Source organism: Bufo bufo, chromosome 1 (genome assembly GCF_905171765.1).
Source record: "Bufo bufo chromosome 1, aBufBuf1.1, whole genome shotgun sequence".
NCBI lineage: Eukaryota > Metazoa > Chordata > Amphibia > Anura > Bufonidae > Bufo > Bufo bufo.
In genome coordinates this window covers 292,668,594-292,676,964 of record NC_053389.1, presented here as the reverse complement: position 1 = coordinate 292,676,964, position 8,371 = coordinate 292,668,594, and positions in this window count along the sequence as shown.

Sequence of the window (8,371 nt, the reverse complement as noted above, 5' to 3'; positions counted from 1 at the left end):
CCCAAGTCAAAGAATTAGATGATCTACTAGTTGAGGAAATAGCTAAAATGACATTGAAGGGGGAAGTTATCATTATGGGAGACTTCAATCTTCCAGATGTAAACTGGAAAACCAAAATAGCTAGTTCTGCCAAGAGTACAGATATTCTAAATTCCCTACTGGGATTATCTCTAAAGCAAGTAGTGGAGGAGCCAACCCGGAAGGAGGCCATTTTAGATTTAGTATTCACAAATGGGAATTTGGTATCTGATATTACTGTAGGGGAAAGCTTGGGATCTAGTGATCACCAGTCAGTGTGGTTTACTATAAGTACAGTGACTGAGTCACACCACACAAAAACAAAAGTTTTAGATTTTAGAAAAACTGACTTTTCTAAAATTAGATTAGTGGTATACGAGACCCTATCAGACTGGAACAGTTTAATTGGAGTCCAGGAGAAATGGGACTACTTAAAAGTGGCACTATTGAAGGCAACATAAGATTGCATTAGGCTTGTCAGTAGGGATGAGCGAACCCAAACTGTATAGTTCGGGTTCGTACCGAATTTTGGGGTGTCCGTGACACGGACCCGAACCCGAACATTTTCGTAAAAGTCCGGGTTCGGGTTCGGTGTTCGGCGCTTTCTTGGCGCTTTTTGAAAGGCTGCAAAGCAGCCAATCAACAAGCGTCATACTACTTGCCCCAAGAGGCCATCACAGCCTTGCCTACTATTGGCATGGCTGTGATTGGCCAGTGCAGCATGTGACCCAGCCTCTATATAAGCTTGGGTCATGTAGCGCTGCACGTCACTCTGCTGATTCAAGCATAGGGAGAGGTTGCAGCTGCGACGTTAGGGCGAGATTAGGCAGATTAACTCCTCCAAAAGACTTCATTCTGTGATCGATCTGCAGCTGTGGATCATTGAAGTGCTAATATCGACTTGCTCACTTTTTTGAGGCTGCCCAGAGTGTTTTTAGATCACTTTTTTCTGGGGTGATCGGCGGCCATTTTGTGACTTGTGGTGCACCAGCACAAGCTATCACCAAGTGTATTTAACAATCAATAGTGTGGTTATTTTGTGCTATATCCTACATCAGCTGCAGGCTGAGCCTGTGTCACCGAAGTGCATTTAACCATCAACAGTCTGGTTATTTTTTGGCCATATACTACATCAGCTGCAGGCTGAGCCTGTGTCACCCAAGTGCATTTAACCATCATAAGTGTGGTTATTTTTTGGCCATATACTACATCAGGGGCAAGTTGAGCCTGTCACCCAGCGCCAAAAAAATAGACCTGACATTTCTATTCAACCAAATTTGTACTGTTTTAGCTGGTCAAGTTATTTGTAGTGACCGTAAAAGCACATTTTTTGTTCTGGGTTGAAAAACTATTCCCAAATTTGCCATTCTCAAAATAACTAGTTTCTGCTATATGAGTACTATTAACCTACAAAAAGGCAGCTCTGTCAACTTAGACAGCTATAGTAACCACTTGTACCACATGCAGAGTGAACTAAAAACCAAACAAGTGGAATATTGTATCAAAAAATGTCATTTATTATAAAATATAAAAAATCTGGAGAACAACGGGATGTAATACAGTACACGGAGAAGCACAAGGCCAGTAACATCAAGAACACCACCATGAAACTGCGCAATGTATGGCGCAGAAAGGTACGACCACAAGATAAAGCTAAGGCTCTGGGATAACCAGATGGATATCACATATAATGGTCTCCCCAATTCGGGTGTAGTACACGAGGTACCACAGACCAATAATGGTAAACCCAAAGCCGTAGCTAGCAAACACGGAATAATATAGGCACCACAATCAGCCAATAAAGTAACACAATAAGTATGGATCACTGGCTGGATTCAAAATAACCAACGTGCGCCTATGTACAGAGGACCCAATATGGATACATGCAAGGGTGCCCTGCACGCAGCGTGGAACCGTGCTAATAACGGGACGTACCTGAAGACATGGTGGTGAGATGAATGACAGGCCCTGAGCGTGAGACCTCAACGCGCGTTTCACCTCAGCGGCTTCGTCAGGAGGTACTGAGTAATACATGAGCAGGGTATATATAGAGTATATAGTGGGGGTGGAACGATGGAGGAGAATTACCTGGATGCGGCACATCTGCGGACCACACGATCGGGCGCGGGAAGCACCATGGTACGCGGCGCCATCTCTCAGCGCATCCACGTCTGCGCACCGCGCATGCGCGGCGCTTACAGACGTCATGGAGCGCGTCGAGATGGCGTCGCCCAGCGCATGCGCGCCCCGCGGCCACCGTGGAACGCAGGTGAACCGCAATCTACGGCTCTGAATAGGACCTGGGGATAAAACATAGTCGCACAATAGATATAACGCTGCCACAGGCGCACACCCGCCATATCCACACAGGGTCCCACACTCACAGGCGATATTGTGCTAAAATGAAAACCGCCAGTGAACATATGATGTGAGCTGAAAATAAATAAAATGTGAATAAAAAATAATAAAGAATAAAAATTTATAATATAAAGTGTGGGCATGATCATAGGTATAGCAAATTATAGCATAACTCCATGGCCTGCCCACACAGTGACACATAGAATAAAAACCACAAGTGATGTATAGAGGGTCCATATAAATGGAGCCATAGAAGTAGCTATCTATAGCGTAACTCCGTGACCTATCCGCACAGTGACATATCAATGAAAAACACGTGATGTATTAGGGGTCCATATAGTTGGAACCGCAATACCATTATAACGATCATATAATTGATCTGATTACATGGTGAATGAAAAAGAAATTATTAGCCTATAAAAACATCATATACAGTGGAGGAAATAATTATTTGACCCCTCACTGATTTTGTAAGTTTGTCCAATGACAAAGAAATGAAAAGTCTCAGAACAGTATCATTTCAATGGTAGGTTTATTGTAACAGTGGCAGATAGCACATCAAAAGGAAAATCGAAAAAATAACTTTAAATAAAAGATAGCAACTGATTTGCATTTCATTGAGTGAAATAAGTATTTGAACCCCTACCAACCATTAAGAGTTCTGGCTCCCACAGAGTGGTTAGACACTTCTACTCAATTAGTCACCCTCATTAAGGACACCTGTCTTAACTAGTCACCTGTATAAAAGACACCTGTCCACAGAATCAATCAATCAAGCAGACTCCAAACTCTCCAACATGGGAAAGACCAAAGAGCTGTCCAAGGATGTCAGAGACAAAATTGTAGACCTGCACAAGGCTGGAATGGGCTACAAAACCATTAGCAAGAAGCTGGGAGAGAAGGTGACAACTGTTGGTGCGATTGTTCGAAAATGGAAGGAGCACAAAATGACCATCAATCGACCTCGCTCTGGGGCTCCACGCAAGATCTCACCTCGTGGGGTGTCAATGGTTCTGAGAAAGGTGAAAAAGCATCCTAGAACTACACGGGAGGAGTTAGTTAATGACCTCAAATTAGCAGGGACCACAGTCACCAAGAAAACCATTGGAAACACATTACACCGCAATGGATTAAAATCCTGCAGGGCTCGCAAGGTCCCCCTGCTCAGGAAGGCACATGTGCAGGCCCGTCTGAAGTTTGCCAATGAACACCTGAATGATTCAGAGAGTGACTGGGAGAAGGTGCTGTGGTCTGATGAGACCAAAATAGAGCTCTTTGGCATTAACTCAACTCGCTGTGTTTGGAGGAAGAAAAATGCTGCCTATGACCCCCAAAACACCGTCCCCACCGTCAAGCATGGGGGTGGAAACATTTTGCTTTGGGGGTGTTTTTCTGCTAAGGGCACAGGACAACTTATTCGCATAAACGGGAAAATGGACGGAGCCATGTATCGTGAAATCCTGAGCGACAACCTCCTTCCCTCTGCCAGGAAACTGAAAATGGGTCGTGGATGGGTGTTCCAGCACGACAATGACCCAAAACATACAGCAAAGGCAACAAAGGAGTGGCTCAAGAAGAAGCACATTAAGGTCATGGAGTGGCCTAGTCAGTCTCCGGACCTTAATCCAATCGAAAACCTATGGAGGGAGCTCAAGCTCAGAGTTGCACAGAGACAGCCTCGAAACCTTAGGGATTTAGAGATGATCTGCAAAGAGGAGTGGACCAACATTCCTCCTAAAATGTGCGCAAACTTGGTCATCAATTACAAGAAACGTTTGACCTCTGTGCTTGCAAACAAGGGTTTTTCCACCAAGTATTAAGTCTTTTTTTGTTAGAGGGTTCAAATACTTATTTCACTCAATAAAATGCAAATCAGTTGCTATCTTTTATTTAAAGTTTTTTTTTCGATTTTCCTTTTGATGTGCTATCTGCCACTGTTACAATAAACCTACCATTGAAATGATACTGTTCTGAGACTTTTCATTTCTTTGTCATTGGACAAACTTACAAAATCAGTGAGGGGTCAAATAATTATTTCCTCCACTGTATGTGAGGGAATGCTATCAGTAATATACAAATGGCCATTATTATCCATAATCCAGAAGATATACAGTCGGGAGTGCTCATTCTGGTCAATGATACAGTCTAGCCCGTAATTGGCCAATAATAAAATGCACTCTCAATCTAAATCTAAAGTATACATGATGATGCAATCACTCGAATAAAAAGCAGATACATGTATACAAGATGAAAAGACACTACGACCATGTGGGCCTAAAAGATGGACATGATAAAACAACAATTCATACAAGTGAAGGGAATCATCCCATTGTGTTAATGAACAAAGATAATGCTATATAAAGAGCCACATAATAAGGACCCTAGGACATGATTACCCTCCATGATAAGGGCAGAGGGCGGGGGCGACAAGGGTGGCACCCCGGGCAGCAAAGGGCAGCCCGCGGGGCCACACTGGGCACACCCAACCCACAACCCGACATAGATAACAAAGAAGTCCCCAAAGTCCTGATAGGAAAGGGGTGACCGGGGTGACACCACCGGCGGCAAAAGGCCGCCGGCGGGGTCAGCCGAGGCACCCCCAACCACCAAAACCAGAGAACGACAGGAGTAGCAGTGTGAACAATGACGGATGTGGGGTGCGAGTGACCGGGGCGGCACCACCGACGGCAGAAAGGCCGTATGCGGGGTCGACCGGGGCACTCACAACCCCACAGGAAGGGCAGCGGTCGGACCAACCCCACCCCTGTGGCACAGAACACATAAGATATCTAAAGAATCTCCACACATATGGGAATGTCATGACACAGGGTCTCACCAACAGAGTATGTCAGAGAGATTTACAACACATAGAATATCGGTGCCCAATGTAATGCCCCGCCAAATATATGCACTCAAAGTAATATAATTGTGTTGCTAGGAGGTCTAGACGAATGTCCTCTCTCGTGACGACCATGTCATCCCAGTTGGTTACTCTGTCCATCATCACCAATTCCACACAGAAGTGAATGGTATAATCTCAAAAAGAAAAAACAACAATATTATAGAAAATAGAATATGATAAAACAAAAAGAAAAAATATACCCTACAAATAAAATTCGCGCATTATTCATAGAAAGGAAGAAAAACTGTTAGATTCGTTAAGGCCATACGGAGTGACGGTGTCCAGGTTGACAATCCACCTAGTCTCTCTACGGAGTAGAGCCACTTTAATGTTACCGCCTCTAGACCCTAGATGGATTCTGTCAATGCCCTTCACCGTCAATCCCCCTGGGTCGGACCCGTGGAACCTGCAAAAATGTCGTGGAACCGCCTGCAGTGACTCCCAGTCCCTCTCAGGGATTTCCGCAGCTGCTCGGATCTTACAAACATGTTCCAGAAACCGTATCTTCAGGGCTCTCTTTGTCATACCGACATAAAAGAGATTACATGGGCATGTGATCAGATATATCACAGCCTCAGTATTACAGTTTATGTTGTGTACAATCTTGAAGTCTTTTCGACCTGAGGAGTCACTGAAGGCGGTGGAACGAATCATATATCTGCAGGCGGCACACGATCCACAGGAGAAAGACCCCCACTTGGGGCCCTTGCTGCCGAAGATGCCTCCCCTAGGTGTAGGGACATAGTGACTCTTCGTGAGGATGTCGCGCAATTTGCGTGACCGCCTCCAAGTGATCTGGGGGTATGCGGGAAGGCATACCGCCAGATCACCATCTGTGTGCAACACCGACCAGTGTCTCCTCAGAATATTCTGGATATACCTCCATTTCGTGTTGAAGGGGGTAATGAATCTCACACATGTGTCTCGGTTATCCCTTTTCTGAACTCTACTCACCAACAAGGAGTCTCTAGATGTTTTTTTGTCTCTTTCGTAGCCCCGCTGTATGGTATTATATTGATAACCTCTTTCGAGGAATCGCTGTGTCAAAGCGCCTGCTTGTTGTTCGAACTGCTTCTCACTGGAGCAGATCCTGCGGGTTCTTAAAAACTGCCCTGTAGGTATTGCTTGTATCGTATTCGGGTGGTGAGCAGAGGAGGCGTGGAGAAGGGCATTGACGGCAGTGGACTTCCTAAAAAGATCAGTGGACAAATATCCGTCAAGCCCCTTGGTAATCATTATATCCAGAAATTCAACATTTGTGAGACTGTATTTCCAGGTGAGTCTGATGTTACGTGTGTTATGGTTGAGACAGGCCAAAAAGTTTTCCAAGGCTGGAATGGTGTCCTGCCATAGAAAAAACACATCGTCTATATACCTAGACCATAGGAGTGCGGCATCATATCCAGGTGTGTCCTGGACGATCTCTCTCTCCCACAGCCCCAGGAACAGGTTGGCATATGAGGGGGCACAAGATGCCCCCATAGCTGTCCCCTGGAGCTGTAGGAAGAGGCGGTCCTTAAATAAAAAATAGTTATGCGTAAGCATAAATTCTAGCAATGCCAGAATGAATTTGATCATACTATTATCATAATCTGACATAGTCAAAAAGGATCTAGATGCCCGCACTCCCTGGTCATGGTATATAGACGTGTATAAAGATTCGATGTCACATGTGACAAGGACCACATCTGGATCAACATGGATCCCATTTAGCCGTCTCAGCATGTCGGTGGTGTCCTTAACAAAAGAAGGGAGGGTTTCTACGCTCTTCTGGAGAAAAAAATCGATAAACCTTCCCACATTGGAGCACAAGCTGCCGATCCCCGACACGATCGGACGTCCGGGAGGATGAGTACGGCTCTTGTGCACCTTGGGGAGCAGATATAGGGTGGGTTTGACCGGGAAGTCAACCCTCAACCCTTCCATCATTTTGGTAGTGATAATGCCCTGATCACAGGCTTCTGCAAGAATATCGTCCAACTCATTCTTATAAAGTGTAGTGGGATCTTTCTCGATTCTACGGTAGCATTGCCCGTTGTTAAGCTGCCTAAAAACCTCTCTTTCATACATCTGCACAGGCCATATCACGACATTCCCCCCCTTATCAGCTGGTTTGATTACCACATCTCTCAATTCCTGTAACTCCCGCAGTGCCTGTCTCTGTGGACGAGTCAGATTGTCTTTTCCAATATGTACATGGTCTATATTTAGATCTCGTTTTACTAATTTCACAAAAACGTCCACCGCGGGGCACAGTGTTTTAGGGGGGAATGTACGTGAGCGCCTGTGCAGATGTATGGGGGACCTGCTAGGTACAGTGGCCATCTGATCCTCTAAAAGGGATTCCAGGTCGCGAATCGCCTGCCTCTCAGCCGGCGACATCGAGGCAGTTGCATCGTGACCACGACTGAAGTGCTTCTTAACCACTTAAGGACCACAGGTTTATACCCCCCTAAAGACCAGGCCCTTTTTTACAAATCGGCACTACACTACTTTCACCGTTTATTGCTCGGTCATGCAACTTACCACCCAAATGAATTTTACCTCCTTTTCTTCTCACTAATAGAGCTTTCATTTGGTGGTATTTCATTGCTGCTGACATTTTTACTTTTTTTGTTATTAATCGAAATTTAACGATTTTTTTTGCAAAAAAATGACATTTTTCACTTTCAGTTGTAAAATTTTGCAAAAAAAACGAGATCCATATAGAAATTTTGCTCTAAATTTATAGTTCTACATGTCTTTGATAAAAAAAAAATGTTTGGGTAAAAAAAAAATGGTTTGGGTAAAAGTTATAGCGTTTACAAACTATGGTACAAAAATGTGAATTTCCGCTTTTTGAAGCAGCTCTGACTTTCTGAGCACCTGTCACGTTTCCTGAGGTTCTACAATGGCCAGACAGTACAAACACCCCACAAATGACCCCATTTCGGAAAGTACACACCCTAAGGTATTCGCTGATGGGCATAGTGAGTTCATAGAACTTTTTATTTTTTGTCACAAGTTAGCGGAAAATGATGATTTCTTTTTTTTTTTTTTTTTTTCTTACAAAGGCTCATATTCCACTAACTTGTGACAAAAAATAAAAACTTC